At 39.9% G+C, this 20,088-nt stretch overlaps 1 long non-coding RNA gene across 1 annotated transcript; it reads right to left on the bottom strand.

The window, feature by feature from the left end:
• Window positions 1–17,616: 17,616 nt before the first annotated feature.
• Window positions 17,617–18,332, bottom strand: LOC132797611 (uncharacterized). The gene is made up of 4 exons (XR_009633745.1): window positions 18,294–18,332; window positions 17,961–18,240; window positions 17,745–17,904; window positions 17,617–17,689 (listed from the first exon to the last, which is right to left on the bottom strand). It is a non-coding gene; the product is annotated as an uncharacterized LOC132797611 (long non-coding RNA).
• Window positions 18,333–20,088: the final 1,756 nt, after the last annotated feature.

Below are 20,088 nucleotides of genomic sequence, written 5' to 3'. Positions count from 1 at the left end.
CCGCTTTCGAGTAATGCACTTCCAAACGCCAAAATGGCCTTAGTCTGTGATGCCTCATACGTCGCCATTGAAGCACCTCAGGAAATAGGTTACATTTGGCTATTAAATGGCTTTTTCTCAATAAAAAGTTGAGCAACACTGAGCTTACTACACTACATTCGACTGAGAACTGCTTTTGATATATGAAGCGGCGAAGTATTGTAATACATTTAGACGACGAATTTTCGTTATCAAGGAGGATCACAAACTGCTCGTCTAGGCTTTTAAATAACGTCCTGTCTTCAGAGATTTCAAAGGAAATCATTCATGTCAAAGGCATTGCCAACTAAGTCGCAGATGCATTTTCGACGACTCGAACCTGTTCAACTCCTTAAAGAACACTCTTCCCTGAAGCTGAATAAGCGATGTGTCTACAGAAAATAATTTCCCGTATCTACATCCCTTTCTCAGCTGCCAAATTTTCTCCTTTATTCACAGCCTTTCGTATCCGAGTAAGCGCTTAACACTATTACATTTGAAAAATAAGTTAGTTTGTTAGTTTCAATCAAGTCTACTTTACGAAAACTACCGATATATATTTGATAATGATTGAAAGATTCACTCACTGGGGAGAAACCTTTTGGTCACATTGGATATTGAGTTTTAGAACACTCAAATCGAATATCAGGGTACGCAGTTTGAAGTGATCACATCCATATCTATTATCGACAATCAATCGCCATGTCGAGAGATCACAAAGATCTCTAAAAGCAGCCATGATGTGTCACGCAGATATATCATTGCTTTTACCTATCGTCCTTCTTGAACAACGATCATGTTTTAAAGAAGACTTGTGAGCACCAGTTTTAGAGATGCTTTCTTTGGCTATGTCAACGGGACACTGAGTTCGGCAACATTCGCAACCAGATTTCGAGAACATATGCGCAAAATCCATCCAACATTAACTGCACATCATGCCAACAACAATATGTTTCGTCTCATGGGAATTGCTCTCTCGTATTTGATCGCACCGATACTCTGCTCCGTTTAAAGTCGTTCGTGGCAAAAATCTAAATCCTTATTATCAAAATTGACGACAAGATAGTTGCAGTCTCGGTGGAACGACTTAAATCCGCTTTCTTAGTCAAGGATGACTCCGACACAAACATCAACCTCAGACTTATGCAAGAAAACCTAGAGCTCACTTAAGCAGTCCATCCATAGGCGAGCATGTTTGCGAATATGTTGTGCTCGACGAAATTTTTCTCGTTGTGTGTAGCGTTCGTCGTCAAATTTCGTGTTCGTCAAAATGTTCGCATGAGATTAAAATTATTCTATTTTGTCTGTGTTTGCACGAAAATGTTCGCCAATGGATGGCAACGTTTGCACGAACATCATTTGCGCAATCGTTTTGTAGAGAGAGAGCACGTATTTGCGCAGCGCAAAATGAGCAAAAAATGTATGAAAGAATTCATTTTTTGTCTGCAAAATCAATTATTATATTATCATATTTCAATTATTATGCGCCAAAGGCTCTGGGGAGAAATTCCTGTTAAAAACTTCAGGTCTTCATAACTTTGGCCATTACTAAATTTAACAGTTTTTCATATATAGAACTGTCCATTGGAAGAAAATTTTTTTTTTCCTTTTTTTCTAAACAAATATGTATTGCCATCAGTGCAATTATACTGCCGCTGTCGTTATCCGTTGACATGTTAACTGCTTGAAAATTCGCGACAAATGATGTTCGCGAGCATGTTGGCACTAGTTGGTGGGCAAATGAAATACAAGTTGGCGAGCATATTCGCAAACATGCTCGCCTGTGGATGGCCTGCTTTATCTAAATCGTTAAAACAATAGTCAGTAATCAATTATACAATAATGAGGAGTCTCTCTCTAACGTTCTAGTCGGGAGCAAAAGACATTTATATAGATTTTTTTTGTTATTCTCACATTTTTTAATTGTAATCAAGATAGGTTGAAAGTTTTCAAAAATTGATACTTAAAATTATAAATGGGCCAGCTAGCGGGAGAGAACTGAAAAAACTTTGTTGCCTTTTTCTTTTGCGATGACGCTTTATAATCGAATTGATTTTTTTAATAAATCGCTATTCTAGATATGTACATATATGTTATATATTTTATTGACACAAAGTAAGGGCTTGTTTCACACCGACCGCATAAGACGGAAGATAGCAAATATACATCTTTAAAATTATATTATTATAAATTAAATAGATTATAAGCTAGACAAGTATAATTGGATACAAATTATTATACTGAATATGGAAAGATTTATGTATGGCATAGATTTCGCTACAATGCTGAAGGGAAATAACATAGGTAAGAAATTTCTAGTGTTTCTAATAGGAATATTGTAAATAATTTGGTGAGGACTATAAAGTCCCTAAAGCACGAAAGCCGAAGAGCAAGAATTGTTTTTATATTGATTTTAATCTATCTTGATGAATCTTATATTCAAGAATCGGACGAGCAAGAAGAGGAGACAAATCCTACCGCCAACAAATTTAGCGAATAAATAGTAATATCAGAAGAAAGAATACAAGAACAAGTTATAAATATACTGTTATAAAAAGGCCTCCCAGCTATATCACAATGAAATAACAACTCCTGTGTTGGTTATAAGTTCTAAATTTTTCTTTTAATATTCACTTGTTTTAAATACAGCTTGTTCGTTCTACGTAAAAATCAAAAAGGAATAAGGCAAAATAAGAGTTCAAACGAATTGGAGGCTACATATGGGTAATTCTCTGGAAAATGTCGCGTGCGACCAGCATTAGTGACAAAAAAACATAAACTAAAATAAGGTTATTCTTAAAGCTTTCGATAAGCACTATTTTTATACCCCCTACCCATAGGGTAAAAGGGTATTATAACTTTGTGCCGGCAGGAAATGTATGTAAAAGGTAGAAGGAGGCATCTCCGACCCCATGTCTGTCTGTCCGTCCGTCCGTATGAACACCTAGATCTCAGAGACTATAAGAGATAGAGCTAGAGCTTCGAGTTTTGGTGAGTACAATAATAACAATAGTATTTATGATTCCTGAAAAATTTATTGCGATAAAAATTTTGAAAGTTATTAAGGAAATATTTTTGTATGGGCAAAACTTACTAGGGGTCTTAGTTGCTTTATCCGACAATCTGGTATATGGTTTTTTGAATGTGTTACTATATAGAATATATACCATTTGCTATATTTTTAGTATACTTTCTATTATTTTCGGTATATTTTGAAAATAATACCATAATATTTTGCTTTTATTCAAAATGGGTAGCGGGTATCTCACAGTCGAGCCACACTCGACTGTAGCTTTTTAACTTGTTTAAACAATGCAATCTACAATATGTACTACGAGTATGTAGTATATGCACTCATTTGTTTAAGCGCCGCATGGTTGCAAAATAAATATTAAATATTAAAGCTTGTCAATTGTTTATCTCCGCAGGTATCATCTTCGTCTTGGTCGTCTACATAGTCTTCGCCAAGCCATTCGTGGTCTTCGCATTCTTTGTATGACTGAACTACTGGGCATTCTCCCTTTCGCCGTCCACACGGTACACGGCCACAAAATCTTCGATTTTGTATCGAAGCTTACAGCTACATTTTTGTGAATTATTGCATGCCGAGTAGCTGATTTTTGAGATGCAAAATACAACACGTTTTGCATATGCGCTTTTAAAGTTGGCTTTGAACAGACGGGCAATTCAAGTCGTAGGGAATCTAGAGTGAAAGTGGGGAGTGTGATATTAGCACATTCAATATATAAAATTTAGATAAAGCTTACCTGCAAATATTTGTTGTGTTTATTTATTGATATCACGAGAGCTCTGCGTTGATTTGGTCCAGAAAATTTCCCTTCTCATTTTTCTCGGAAACCATTATTTCAGAGACACCCTGAACAACACGTATAGGAGGAGGGAAAAATCTATCAGGTATAATTTGAAGTAATCCACTTCTAAATTCTCCACAACATTCTTCAGAACGGCATTTCACAATTTGCAGAAAGTATTGACTCTCACGAACATGTTCTTGATACCAGTGATCTATCCAGTTCATCCAGTTCTGCCTCTTCTTCGTTAGGTAGACAATATTTGGCAGTCACAGGAAAGTCACTACACAGAAAACTTTAGTACTTACTGCCATAGATAAATTTTCAAAATACGCTCAGATTAAAATAGTAAAATCAAGAGCTGCCGAAGATCTAAAAACGCCCCTACGGGAGGTAATGATGGCATTTGGCATGCCAAAGTTAGTCGTCATGGACAACGAAAAGGCTCTAAACGCAGCGTCAATCAAGTTCTTATTAAAAGAACAACTTAAAGTAGAAGTCTTCACGACCCCACCGTATGCTTCCACAAGTAACGGTCAAATAGAAAGATTTCATTCAACTATGACCGAAATCTTGAGGTGTCTTAAACGAGACGAGTCGACAGCCACTTTTGAGGACTTGATCTTTAAAACAGTAAAGGAATATAACCACTCAATCCACTCAACAACGAAAAAGAAACCTATAGAAATATTTTTTGGCAATCAATTTAATTCAAACCCAATAGAACTCGAACGCTTAAGAAATCAGATTAGTAATAACATGAGCAAAAAACAGGAAGAGGATATATCTTACCACAATCAGAAACGAAACCCTATAAGAAAATATGAAAAAGGCGAAACCATTTTTATTAAAATTGACAAAAGACTAGGGTCCAAAATAACCCCTAGATATCGAAAAGAGATCGTAGCTAAAGACAACAATACAACAGTGAAAACTCAATCAGGAAAAATTGTTCATAAAAATAATATAAAAACGTAATTTTGTCCACAGGTTTTTTTTGCCATTATGCTACGGATTGGCAACCGTATTAGATTACTCACACTCACAGCTAATCCCGATAAAAACAGGAATCGCCGCAATCCAGGAGAGTACATTTAAAATAATCCATGTCTTCGACATAAAGGAATACGAAGAAATGACCTCAAAACTAGAAGAGTCATTAAAGAACGTTAGCTACTCTCATCAATTATATCCATACTTAGAATATGAACTAAATATAATTAAAAACGAGTTACGTAGGTTAAGACCGAACAAACGAAAAATTAGATCCATAGATGCTTTAGGAACAGCATGGAAATGGCTGGCCGGTACACCGGACAGAAGTGATCATGAAATTCTTATAGCAAAATTGAACGAACAACTAGAAAATAACAATAGACAGGTAATAATCAATAAAAAATTAACTGCAGGAATAAATGAAATGAGTCGCGTAACAAACGCAATATTAAAACACACTATAGACACTAATGATATTAAAGAAAATTTTGTATCAATTTTAAAATACAAACTTCAACTTCTAAAAAATGACTTAAACAATCTAGTAAATGCAATAAGCTGGGCTAAAATCAACACTGTAAACTCAATTATATTATCAGAAATCGAAGTAAATAAAATAGAAGAAATATTAAGTAATGAAGAAGGAATGTTTATCAATATAGAAGAATTACTCGAATTTGCTAAAATAAAGATAACAACAAACGGCAATAGTATGCTCTATATGGTAAACATACCCCTAGTAGGAACACAACCATGTAACTCTATGATAATTAAAGCAGTTAAGCAAGACAATGTAATAAATGACATAAAATATGAAAACATAATAATTTGTAACAAAACTATTTACGCTATAATACAAGAATGTGAAACATTTAGCGATAAGACAATTTGTAATAAAAATAATGTTATTAATCTTAGTAACGACTCCTGCATAGCACCGCTACTTCAGAACAGAAAACCACACTGCAAAGCCATTAACAATCAACACATCCTAAGTCATCAGGAGATAGTGACCGGCACCATCCTTCTCAACAGCTTTAACGGCAATACTAAAATCGACAAAGAAGAAATGGAGCTAGAAGGAACTTATCTAATACAGTTCCAAAACTCTACAGTCTACATCAACGAAGACAAGTACGAGTCAATAGAAGCAAAATACGCAGAAGCAACCCCCCACTTTTCCAATTAATGGCCGAAAAGATGTTAACAGAAGAGGTTTTTTCGCTACAAATGCTGAAAAAATCAACATCAATAACACTCAGAAACTGGATACGCTAAGAACTGAGAGCTTCAAGGCAAACTCCATCAGTTTCGGACTTTTTGGTATCTTAGTGATAACATTCACCATAATGGCCATATGGATATGGAAGCTGAAATCCGCTCCAGAATTACAGAAGGCCACACAAGCACAAGAAGCCGAAACTCCAAGCAATGGAACGCGAAAACGCTTCTACATTGCGTCCGAGGACGTCCGCGCTTAAAGGGGGAGGAGTTAACAACAATGTTGACACAACAGAAGGTGGCTAAGTGCATCGACACCCGAAATGCACTCAGCCAATTCTGCAAGCTCTGCAAAGTCTGCAGAACATCCGCCACATGCCCTGGGTCAGCACATCGATCGTGGGACACTTGCGCAACGCGGGATCGCAAGCAGCAGCGAGTGCCACATGCCCTGTGTCAGCACAATATCCATCGTGGGACACTTGCGCAACCAGCGCCAACGCGGGATCGTCAGCAGCGACGGCAGCAGCGGTAGCGGCAGCGAGGTTTCATTATAAGAATTAGAATTGATTTAAGTTAGTTCCATTTTTGCAACACAATAAAACAAATCGCTTTTTTTTAATAAAACAAAGTCAACGATTTGTTAATTCATATAAACCAACAAACCCGAGCTGGGATGTCAGCTCAAACGTCGGTGGAAGGCGTGACTGCTACCACCGGCGGGCACGGGGGGGAGAGATCCTCTCTGCGTGTCGCCAGCGGTCACACCTCTGATGCGGCGGGAGCAGGCCGAATCAGTTGTAATAACACTGCCACCAAAAATACGAGGTTGGTGCGCGCGGGTGCTGTGGTCGTAACCGACACGGACCAAAAGAGCGCTGCACCAACCTCTACAGTGGAGGGGGAACGTCTTCCTCTTCAGTCACCCCTGCCTATCGCCAGCACCTCCAAGGTTGCGCAGCGGGGCACGGGGGGGCTGAAGGAGAAGGCCAAAAGTAAGGCGGCGACCCGTATTCACGCAAGGCTTAGTGGCGTAGCAAACCTGTCCGTCAAGGACCAGGAGAGGCTTGCCTGGGCCAACACGTGGATGCGGGAAAACCAACTTAGCCCCCTTCCAAAAGACACTAAAGTGCAGACCGGTTCTACCGGCTCTGCCAACAACAAGGTGGAGTCCATGGCAAGCAAGCGCCAACGGTCCGCTGAGAGTCCCAAGCAAGGGGCCCCAGTGAGCAAGAGGCTGCGAGCACCTGGCTCCACCAACACGGACAAGACGAGACAGAGGGCAACGGTTGCTGAAACTGCCAGGCGGCATCTCGCCGTTGCTCTCATAGACAGAGGGGACCCTAACGGGAAAATGTCTGCAGAGCGGTGGCGGTTGACCCATAGTAAGCTGGTCGACGCACTGTTTGTCAGGATGGAGAATGTCCCAGACAGTCCAATGCCTACATTCGAAGGCACTGGCTGGATGAATGGTGTCAAGATCCTGACATGCAAGGACGACCCAACATTGCAGTGGCTGCAAGCGACCGTACCCAAACTGGACGGACTGTGGGAGGGGGCCAAGCTGGACGTGGTGGACAGGAATAACATTCCGTCCATGCCGAAGGCGAAAGTCCTTTTCCCCATAGTGGTGCAGGGCGAGCGGGCGCTTCAGCTGCTCAAAAAGCAGAACCCGGCCATACCGACGAGTGATTGGTCCGTGCTGAAGGTTGATGAACCTTTACCCAGTGGTGGGCAGCACGTGATCATTCAGATCAATAAGGAGGCCGAGGATCTGCTATATAAACGCAATGGGAAGATGGCGTGGCGCTTAGGCGCGTGTACCTTCGCCTCAAGAAACGTCATCCGAACGACAAGGACACACACACGCTGAGGGCTGGGGAGGTTGAGGCAGATCTCGGTCTTGAGAGCGTGACCGACGCCACCCAGCACCTCAGCTTGACTGATGAGATGGAGGAGGTGGGGGAGGAACTGTCCATGAAGACGGGCCCCCCCGCGAGTTTGCTAACCTCTAATGAGTGTGCTGCAACTCAACCTCCACAAATCTAAAACGGCTTCGGCGGAGCTACTCCTTGCCATGGAGGAAGTGTCCGCCTACGCGGCTTTGGTCCAAGAACCGTGGATAGCGTCGGGCAACACGGTTGCTGGGCTGAAGTCGCTTAATTACGATCTGTACGTCCCGACATTGGTAAGTAGATCGAGAACTGCCATCCTTGTAAAAAAGGGGCTAAAAGCTCATCTACTACCTAATTACAGCAATGACGATCTTACCGTGGTGGTGCTGGAGAGCCGTGAGGGATGTTTGCTGCTGGCATCCTGCTACATGACCCACGACATGCCGGCTCCACCTGACGAGCTGCGGAGGCTGGTGGACATGGTCTGCTCCTCCAAAAAACACCTTATCATCGGAACGGACGCCAACGCCCACCGTAGCATCTGGGGAAGTCCCGACATTAACGACAGGGGTGAGTCAGTTCTTGATTTTATCCTTAACAATAAGCTTAGACTAGCCAACAGAGGTGAGGTATCTACCTATATAGGTCCCACCTCTTGTAATGTGCTGGACTTAACGATTGCGACTGAGTGTAGAAGAGTGGAGTGTCCTGGATAGGCCCTCCTTTTCGGATCATAAGTACATTCAATTTACTATTCCATTTAACAGGGTACCTGCGGCTCAGCCGTTCAGAAATCCCCGCAATACTAACTGGGCGAAATTCTCTAGCCTTGTTTCCAAGTCTCTTGGTCCGCCGGGTAACATCAACTCGGTACAGGACCTAGAAACAAATGTCAGTGTCCTCTCAGCAGGACTACTTTCCGCATTTCGCCAATCATGTAGGCTCTCTAGACCGACGAGAAGATCGAAGCCACCTTGGTGGAACCCAGATCTCTCTTCGCTTCGTGGGGAGCTTACCAGCATGTTTCAACTTGCTAAGAAGGCGGACAATGAATACGTCTGGGACGAGTACAGGTCTCTCCTAAAGTCTTACAAGAGGATGATCCGATCATCCAAAAGGTCTTCATGGAGATCCTTTTGCTCTGACCTAGACAACATCAAAGACACCTCCAGACTGAGGAAACTGCTGTCCAAGCAGTCTTCCAGTCCTAGTCTGCTCAAGTCGGGCGATGGAGTGTGGACGGAGAGCAGTGCTGAAACTCTTGAAGCACTGCTCTCAACTCATTTTCCGGGATGTATTGGAATGGAGAACAGTGACTGGCAGCTCCTTCCTAGTCTCCCGATTATGAGACCTCCTGCCGGTCTAATTACAGCTAATAAAATAATTTGGGCTATCGACTCCTTTGCGAAGGTCAGGTCGCCCGGTCTCGATGGACTCTCGCCAGCAATGCTGCAAGCCAGTAAGCTCACGATTGTTCCGTGGTTATCGGGTATCTATTCGGCGTGCCTCGCATGGGGTCATATCCCCACTCTTTGGAGGACCTCGAAAGTAATTTTCCTGCCCAAGGCGGGTAAATGCAGTCATGTGGTCCCAAATGACTTCCGGCCTATCAGCCTAACCTCTTTCCTGCTAAAAACTTTGGAAAAGCTACTTGATTTGCACATCAGAAGCAACTCAATGCATCTGTTGTCCCCAAATCAGCATGCGTACACAAAGGGCAAGTCCATTGAGACAGCTCTCCAAGCTCTAGTACCCTCCATCGAAAAAGCAGACCACTATAAAGAATATGCCTTGGGTGCATTTCTTGACATATCAGGCTCCTTCAATAACGTCACTACTGACGCTATTATGAAGGGCCTTACCTCAGTTAACACGGCACCAGCGATCCACAGGTGGGTCAACCGCCTTCTTTGCGACAGGCGGGTGGTGGCTACGTGGGGCGACGCGGCCATTACAAAGGTAGTGCGAGGTGGCACTCCCCAGGGTGGGGTTCTCTCGCCTCTCCTTTGGAATTTGGTCGTAAATAGCCTACTTCAAAAATTCACTAGACGGGCCCCCAAGTTAATTGCCTATGCCGACGATATAAGCATTTTGATAACTGGGAAATACCCAACCACCCTTAGTTCCGTAATGGAACTTACTTTACGGGAAGTTAAAGCATGGGCCGAATCAGCTGGGCTCAGCATTAACGCGGACAAAACGGACCTTATCCTCTTCACGAAGAAGGTACCTGCGTGGTCCCCCCCAAAAATAGGCTGCACCATGCTAAAGCCGAGCCTAGCAGTAAAATACCTAGGTGTGGTTCTGGACAGCAAACTGTCATGGAAGCTTAACGTGCTAGAAAGGGTGAAGAAGGCCACCGGAGCCTTATACATGGCGAAAAAGATGCTTAGTTGCACTTGGGGCCTCTCACCCAATCTAATGCGGTGGATATACATCTCAGTTGTTCGCCCTATCCTCACCTATGGTGTTATAGTGTGGTGGCAGGCCACGGAAAAAAGGACGTACCTATCCATCATGGAAAGGACACAGCGTCAAGCGCTACTGTGCATCACAGGCGCTATCAGGTCGACGCCAACTAAAGCCCTCGAGGTAATAGCTGGCGTCGAACCGTTGAACATATACGCGCAATCCATAGCCGAAAATCGTCCCTAAGGATTGCCGCAACAGGCAATCTGGGTCTGTTAGGCTATGGTCACAGCGCCATTGGTAGGGAGACAAGTAGAGACTTGGACTATACTATCCCCCTTACCAGTACTGACCATATTAAAACAATATTCTTGGAACCGGACTGCTGGCGGGAAGGGTTATGCATTCCCGGAGCCCTCAACCTCTTCACCGACGGGTCGAAGATGGATGATGGTGTCGGAGCGGCCGTATACTGCCCGGACCCGGTCTCCAAACATTCCTATAAACTCCCAGACCACTGCAGCATCTTCCAGGCGGAAGTTTTCGCCATTGGCAAGGCTGCCGAATTGGCTCGGGGTTTACAGTGTAATCATAACTCTATTAACATCTTTGTTGACAGCCAGGCTGCAATAAGATCAATATACTCTGATGTGGTCAAGTCCAAAGTTGTCCTGAACAGCAGAAGAGCAATAGAGTCGCTGAACGCATCTGCGGTCGTGCGTATCTATTGGATCCCAAGCCACCAGGGCATCGATGGCAACGAGATCGCAGACTCTCTCGCCAAAGAGGGAGTGGGGCTCGATGTCGGAAACATGTGCAATGTTCCGATATCCCTGCGAACTCTAGGCAGGGAAATTGAGGTGCGCTCCAGACTTCAGTGGGATGCTAGCTGGCGCAATGCCAACTCGTGCAAAACTGCAAGGCTGATGTGTGCCTCTACCAATAAAAACTTAACCAATTTCGTCATGCAGCTTTCAAGGAAAGACTGCAGGCTAATGCTAGGTATTTTAACCGGTCACTGTCTGTCGGCTGTCCATGCTGTAAAGCTGGGTATCACGAACAGTGATCAGTGCAGGAAATGCAACGAGCCCGGAGTTAAGGAAACACTCGAGCATCTTCTCTGTAAATGCCCAGCGTTATCCCGACTCCGGTTGAAATACCTTAATTCGCCGTGCCACAACGATCTTCGGGACGTTTCACGGCTACCTCCTAGGATCCTACTGGCTTTTGCTAAGAAGGCGTCCATACTGCGCGACTTCTGAGACGTAGATAAGCTACCGGTACAGCTACGGACCTCTACTGGTCTATGCTTTGCCCCGTACAGGGGCAGCCGGTCCCACCTAACCTAACCTATTCTTAAAGCTCTAGATAAACACTATGCAATCAATTTATTTCGGACTTTCAATAAGTGTGCGTTGTCGGTTTTATAAGAGCGAGTAAAATGGATTTGGACAATATCAATTTTGAGTTTAAGGAAGGAAGCCGTGCAGTTGCTCTCAATTGTTATTTACTCCAAGAGACCAACAAATTTTCATAAAAAATAAACAATTAAAATCGAATGATATTGCATATGTGAGCCGTTTAAAGGATTGTAAAGCACGGGTTTATTTAAGTGCAGATAAGGCTCGCGTTTTTTCCAATCCTGAGAAAATAAAGCATATTCATTGACCACAAGACCATGAAATGGAAAAAATCGATGTGCTGTCGAAAACAAAATTGAAGTATCAAACCAATTCCGACGACACCAAAAAAATATTTAATAATGTTCTCGCGAGGTAAGTACACATACGCCTATGCATACATACAAGAATTAGTATACATATAACGAAATTGGCGTGTGCCAAAAATTTTCGCTGATCTTCGCTTTGCAAATGCATTTATATATATTTTTATTTTCATATATATATAATTCCAAAATTTTTTTAAAAGTGTACTTAACATACTAGCGAATAATGGGATACCAAGAATTTTGCAATTTTGCCATCCCACTCATATGTACTCATCAGTGCTGCCACCAGATGTGACCAGATTAAGCAATAATAGCATAGAGTAATATAAAACTTCACAAAAAACCTCGGTTTTTTCCGTTCAGGTCGAATGTTACGTTCGCCCAATGTAAAACCACATAAGAACAAGTAAGAAAGCTACAGTCGAGTGTACTCGACTGTGAGATACCCGCTACCTATTTTAAATAAAAGCAATATATTTTGCGGTATTATTCTCAAAATATACCAAATATACTGTAAAAATACTAAAAATATACCAAATGGTATATATGGTATATCGGTGTAGTACCGCATTCAAAATATACCTTAGACGGCACAATATTCCAGATAGTCACCCAAAGCAACTCAGACCCCTAGTAAGTAGGCGGTTTGCCCATACAAAGTATTTCTTTAATAACTTCGACAATTTTTATCTGATCGCAACCAAATCAGGAATCAAAACTACTATAATTATTATTGTATTATTATTTTTGATTTCCGGGGTCGGAAGTGGGCTTGGCAAAAATTTGAAACAAACTTGATCTGCGTGCAAACATAACAAATGCTGTCGGAAAAAATTATAGCTCTATCTTCTATAGTCTCTGAGATCTAGGTGTGCATACGGACAGACACACAGACGGACATGGCTAGATCGTCTCGGCTGTTGACGCTGATCAAGAATATATATACTTTATAGGGTCGGAGATGCCTCCTTCTACCTGTTACATACATTTCCTGTCGGCACAAAGTTATAATACCCTTTTACCCTAGCGGGTATAAAAAGTCGGTTCGAACGTAAAAGAAATGAGTGGCAGTGGAAATAGGCTATACTCAACAACAAGAGGCAAAATCAGAACGTATATCGGTAATCGAGATTGGAAACTAGCCAAGTGGCTATAGCGCGCTGTTAATTTGAACAGATTTCTGTTACGGTCGCTGTCTCTGCTGTTCAATTTGAGCGTCGAAAGCCCTCACCGGAGAATATTATTTTGCTGCGTATACACATATATTTTTGTTGACATAATTATACATGTGTATGTTTATACGTATGTACATATACATATACATACTTACCCAGCCAGCATTTTATGAGATTTCTGGTCGAATTTGAGTCTTTTTCGACTCTCCTAGAAGATTAAAATAAGCATAAATGCGCTCGTTTTCTGATCGAAAAAGATACTTTGTTCGGGAGAAAATGGAACCCTAGCCGCGACACTTCCAGAAGAGTCGTATTCGACTCCTCAGGAAGAGTCGTTTTCGACTCATTTAACTCGCAAGACGCGAGTCTTTTTCGAGTCATATTTTAATCGAAATTCACTCGTTTGCAAGTCATATTTCGAGAAATAAACGAATCTTCTTCGAGTCATATAAGAATCAAAAATAAGTGAAATATTCAATATTATTTTGTTCTTGTATTTTTAAATTATTATATATATATATATATATATATATATATATATATATATAATATATCCACCACCAGAATAATTTCTCGTACATGACAAACACTCATAATTATTCCCCTTCCAAATTCTTTCCCACAAATCATATCATAAACATAAACATTTGCCGCGACGGCACCAACTGTCACAAACAAAAAGATCCTATTACATTGGCGATCGTGCCACTTCCAAAAAATCCAAAGTCCATTAAAATTTTCCATTTGCAACTTGAGGACTCAGCATTACTGCACAAACACAAACACAAAACATCACACGTATGTTAGCCCTAAGTCGTAATAAGAACTTTCATGTTAGAGCTCAGCATATTGTGAGTTCAGTTTTTAAAGACACTTTCCTCACTTAAGACGCGTAGCCCGCGAGCTTATATTATAAATAAAAATAAAGTAGTCTATTAAGTAAACAAAAATAAATCCTTGTGTTTTATATATATATATATTTTTTACTACTTAAAATACTTCATATTATTTTACAATATTATATTTATATATATATATATATGTCGAATCATGATCGTTGTTGTTGTTGTTGTCTTCCATTATGGCGCATCGAGTTTCGGCCTTGTACACACTTTAAGTTCTGGTACGCAACTGCCTGCGTCTAATTCTCTACCTACTGTGCATACTACCGAACCACGATCGGCGACAGCGACACAACGCTGTCGCCTCGCTATAACGGTACTTCTTAAAGCGACAACATCCAAGCAACGGTCGCCTGCCAACGGTTGCCTGGCAACCACACACTCACAGCCGCAAGAGGCTGATGCAATATTATTACTCTGGTGAAATACCCGAACATGTGTATTCGCACACACACACACATACATTCGCAACCACGCAGTTTCAATGCGCCGACACGGCCATCCTGACCCTAACACGACCTCGTGTAGAAAATAGCAATATTCGAATTTTCTTTCTTTCTTTTAATTATTAGACTGAACATTAAATAGTTTCATAACAAAATCCAATTTTCTTATCTTAATTCATAACAAATTATCATATTAACAGTTTCACAAAACAGTATTCAGTTACATAACCATAATTTTTTCATCAATTCAATTCAATTTTTCTTTCTTTCTTTTCATTTCTTTGTTTTCATTTCTTTATTTTTCTTCTTCTTTTATATAATCCATTCTTCTTCTTTTATATAATCCATTCTTCTTCATTATTCACTCTTATAGTCGCATAATCAAATACCCCACACGCCATGATCAAAACAAACAATATGTTTTGCACTTGTGCTTGCATTATATTTTATGGACTCAGTACTCTGCCATTTTCATTGGCCAGCAGTACAACTTTCTCACCCTTATTGGTGTACTTCATTTTCTTCTTCAATACTCTCAGTATTTTCATTTTCACTCTTTTCTTCAATACTCTCAATATTTTCATTTTCACTCTTTTCTGTAGCGGTTACGTTTCTTTCATCTAAATTATTATAATCATCGTACAAATTTAGCTCTTCGGGCACTTGCCCCTCTGGTAATTTTCTTAAATCCTCATGTGCATATTTGTAATTTCTTTTATTAGTTAAAGACTTTAAAATGTACCTGTCACCTTCTAGAACTTTTACTATGTCAAAAGGCCCTCTAAATTTTGGACTTAGCTTGGTCTGGTGTCTTTCTTCGCTCTTAAGTAATACGAAATCTCCAATTTTGTGCATGTAAAACACCTTCCCTAGTCAGCTATTATTCGGTTTGGTACTCCAAACAATGAAACGGCAGATTGAACGGCTTGTGCATACTACCCTTATACAACTCTCACTGTCTAATTTAAGACTATGACTAAAATAGACATATTTGGTAAACGCGTCTATCTGAACAATAACATACTCCTTCTGATCACTCTTAATGCACACAAAGCTGTCATTGAGACGGAGACACGATTTCAACAGCAGCAGCAACGCAAATAGAAAACCCAAAGCCATAAAGCCGGTCGTAAGTGGAAACTGGAAAAGTGTCGGACAAAAAGCCAATTACAATGTCGTTTTGCATATCATCATCGCCTATTACATGAAACAAAGTTTCGATACTATAATTGTCAATTTTTACATTGGTTAATATTTGTACAGTACTACATATTCCTTTGCTGCCGATACCTTTTAACATAACAATTTTATTGAATCTTTTACCAGAAAATTTGATACTTAGCTTTTCTTTCATCAACGAGCATTCCGATCCCGATTTCAAAAATTTGGCCTCTATGGTTCAGGCAACCCTTTGATACTGCAACGCTGCACTGTTCCACTCACTTCTCCTGGTTGAATGCCTTGTTCTTATCAGCTTCATTCTTTGTACATTGGGTGGATATGTGACCCAATTCTCCGCACTTGTAGCAAGTTAAATTTGATTTTCCACGGTGATGAACATCATGCCTGCCATGTTGGGTTTTATCAGTCGCGAATTGATTCTGTTGTTTCCTGAATCTGCATTCAAACATTTTATGGCCCACTTTTCCGCAGAAATGGCACTCTATCGGTGATTCTTTTTGCCGTTTAGAATAAGTGTCAGACTGATGCTCCATAGCGCCGCTTTTCCTTTTAATAAAAGTGAATGCTTTTAATTCGGACTGTAGATCGCCTCTGGTTCGAACATTTGATGTGAAACTTAAACGCTGCAATCGGTGATCGAAGCTTGCCAGCAGCGCAAGGGTCACAGACACAGCAATCTCTTCGTTATCCATTTGGCGCCATTTCGTCGTTAGTTCGGTAACCATGCGACTTGCATGAACAGCCAGACTCTCGCCATCAGTCGGTCGATTTGATAGCATATTAAGAAACATAGCGGCTGGTGTTTCTATAGTGTCGAAGCGTTGTATAAACAATTCTTTAAACTCCGGCCAAGTAATTTCAGCATAGCACACTTGCGAAAGCCATTGCGAAGCACTTCCTTCTAAAGCCGAACTCAAAGCCATAACCAACGCACTGCTCCTCAATGTGTTTTCTTGTAAAATTATTTCCACAGTTGTGCACCACGATGATGCATTGGCGCCTGGTTTGTCTGGGTTGAATTTGGGTAGTTGCACAGTTTTGTTCTGCCCTGCATCGGGTACAGTTGTTTTTATGGCTCTCACTAGTTCAATTAAATTTTTATTTTGCAATTCCATCAGGGTACGCCATGGTCCATCTAGTGTTGAAGGCTGGTGGCCAGATCCCACTTCTGATGTCGAATCATGATCGTTGTTGTTGTTGTTGTCTTCCATTATGGCGCATCGAGTTTCGGCCTTGTACACACTTTAAGTTCTGGTACGCAACTGCCTGCGTCTAATTCTCTACCTACTGTGCATACTACCGAACCACGATCGGCGACAGCGACACAACGCTGTCGCCTCGCTATAACGGTACTTCTTAAAGCGACAACATCCAAGCAACGGTCGCCTGCCAACGGTTGCCTGGCAACCACACACTCACAGCCGCAAGAGGCTGATGCAATATTATTACTCTGGTGAAATACCCGAACATGTGTATTCGCACACACACACACATACATTCGCAACCACGCAGTTTCAATGCGCCGACATATATATATATATATATATATATATATATATATATATATATATATATAAGATAGAATGTAGTAGTAACAATAATTTAAATTTAACAAATAATATCAATAAAAACTAAACTATTCCACGCGCTTTCTTCTTGTTGCACGATCCTTGGTATGTCCAAAAAAAATTGTTTAAGAAATGTAAGATGTAGTAATAAAGTAAGAAAATAGTAAAGTAATAATAATGTAGTAAATTAACGATAATTAAATTTTAACAAATGATGTATATCAAATAGCAACTAAACTAATTCACACGCTTTCTTTTATTAACACGGTCTTTGACATGTACGAAAAACCATGTTCATGTCCTCATCTGTACAATTGTATTTTAGGTGGTAAATATCTAGGAGGAGAAAGGTATTAATTTTATTTCACCAATAATAAAAATATTTTCTTACTTTTAATTATTGCTATAAGGAAGCACTTTTCAGCGCTTGGCTTTGTGCTGGTTCCTTTCCAACTATATAAGGTAGCCAATTCGTCAGAAAATACGTTTCGAATTGCTGCCCTCAAAAATTGAGTTGGTCCTTCTCCACCAGTTTTCCCTATAAATTGTTTCTAAAAATTTGGTTATTTATAACAAATTAAAATTGATTGATATATACAATTCTTACAAATTGTTGTAATTTTCATTATCCTGCTGTACGTCGTTATCAAAGTTGGTAATTTCATTGATGTTGGTGAATGGAAGGCTTCTGAAGTCTGGCAAATCATTCGTGTGTTGCCCTCTGGTGCTGTGAAGTTTTCTATTTTCTAATTTTACGGTAATCACTTCCTCTGCCAATTTGGTAATAGAAAGCTTTAGCTCCACAACTTCAGCCTTTAAAATTCGGTTTTCTTTTTGTATTTTAAGTAATATATCAGTAATTTTGTCAAATCTGGCATCATTTTGCACTAAAAGTAATATCGTTATTGAAAGATATTGTATTTAATTATGCTCTACTTACATGATGTTGAATTGTTCAATTGTGTGTATTGAAAATTTTCCGATGAATAATAGTTATCAGACATTGTGCACAAGGGGTGTAAAAAAGAAACTAAGGGTCGCAGAATTACGTAAACATATAATTTTTTTTAAGAATATCGTTTACTGAAAACTCAATTTTGTCATCAAATGTTATATCAGCCGCACAATACATTTGAAAATTATTCGACTCAATTGGTTGAAGAAAAGCTTGCGTCAAGTTATTTACTGCCATTTCAAAAAAAAACTGGCATATTATTAGAGTTCTGTATTTCAGTAATCTTAAGAATTTTATTTCCTACTAAACAAAAATTATCGGGTTCTCGGACTGAGAAAATAACACCTTTCACATTTACATTTAATATTTTTCCCTTTTTAGTTTTTCCAAAACTAGCATGCAATTCATATCCTACTTCCTTCTCTAAAATATAGCTACTTTCTACATGTCTTTTATAAATTTGTACTGCTACACTATCACCTTTCCTAACCTTCCGTTTAATTTAACTTAAATGGTTCTCAAATTTAAATGCGCTTATACTTTCTAGAGATCCATAAAGCTTGGCATCTTCATGAAAATGTAATAATGCATGAAAATTATAAATTATGAAGGATAAATCATAAAGCCTTGGTGTATCAAACACAAAAGATTTTAAAAGATTTTCAGCACATGAATTGTTAAGCTTACAGTCATATTTATCTAAAAGAATTCTTAAGGCTAAAGATCATTTTAAAAAATGAGCATACCTTTCTGCAGTAAGAACTTCTTTTAATATAAAAGGTCCAGTATAAAGAACAAATTGTCTAAGCTCTGTTGCCTTCCATCTGTCTAGTTCTTTTAAACTTCGAGGTTTTCTTTTAAATTCCCTTGTCATGTTGTTTCTATTAAAATGCAACTCTTTTGAAATAGAATCGATTTTCCACGATGTTAACGAAAAGTCTGCACCTTATTTTTTTTCCCATGCATTCAACAATGTCCGCATCACACCTAAACATACTTATAACGTGCATATAATCTAAAGAACATTGTGATATAATATCAATATTTAACATTTCTAATGGAGATTGCTTTAGGTGATGTTCTGGCTGAGTCCTATTTCTGAAGGAATAATTAGTTCTAGGTGAATTAGTGATTTCTGGTGGAAAAATAAGAAGATGTTTAACCATTTGTCCTTTTTGAGTACACCTGCCACATGAATAGTATCCACTATGTCCCTTAGTTCCCAAAATATAAGACTTTGCCGGTGCATCCATTACGAAACAGCGAACAGAAATTTGGTACAAATTATTAGAAAACAAAAAACCCTCTTGCATAACAATTTTCAACTCAGAAATAAATTCTTGTAAATAATTCATCGCGCAACTTGGCTTAGAAGTTCCTTCATACACGCCAACAAGGAAAACGTAGGTTGTGTCTGCAACGCTGGCCAATATTGGCCATACTTGTTTAGAGCTGCTTTTGAGCAAGGGAAGGCCATTAATACCGAAGTCCAAAACCAATTTCGGTGACTTCCAATCTTGTAGAGTCAAAAAGTCCGTTAATCCGCATTTTACTACGTTCCTTCTCCAACTGTTCTCTGAGTAACAGAGCCAGGAGTCTTCAAAATGGTTCTAGCGTCTTTTGGCACTGTTATATTGCACTTTCGTAATATTGAGAGCAATGCATTAAGTGCAGCAAAGCTTACTCCAAATTCGGTAGCCCATTTTGACATTTCTTCGCACAAACTTATTATTTCGTTTTCACTTTCACTTTTATTTTCACTCTCACTATTGAAATCACT

This window comes from Drosophila nasuta, unplaced genomic scaffold (assembly GCF_023558535.2).
Source record: "Drosophila nasuta strain 15112-1781.00 unplaced genomic scaffold, ASM2355853v1 ctg14_pilon, whole genome shotgun sequence".
Taxonomy (NCBI): domain Eukaryota; kingdom Metazoa; phylum Arthropoda; class Insecta; order Diptera; family Drosophilidae; genus Drosophila; species Drosophila nasuta.
This window is presented reverse-complemented; position numbering and strand designations above follow the sequence as displayed.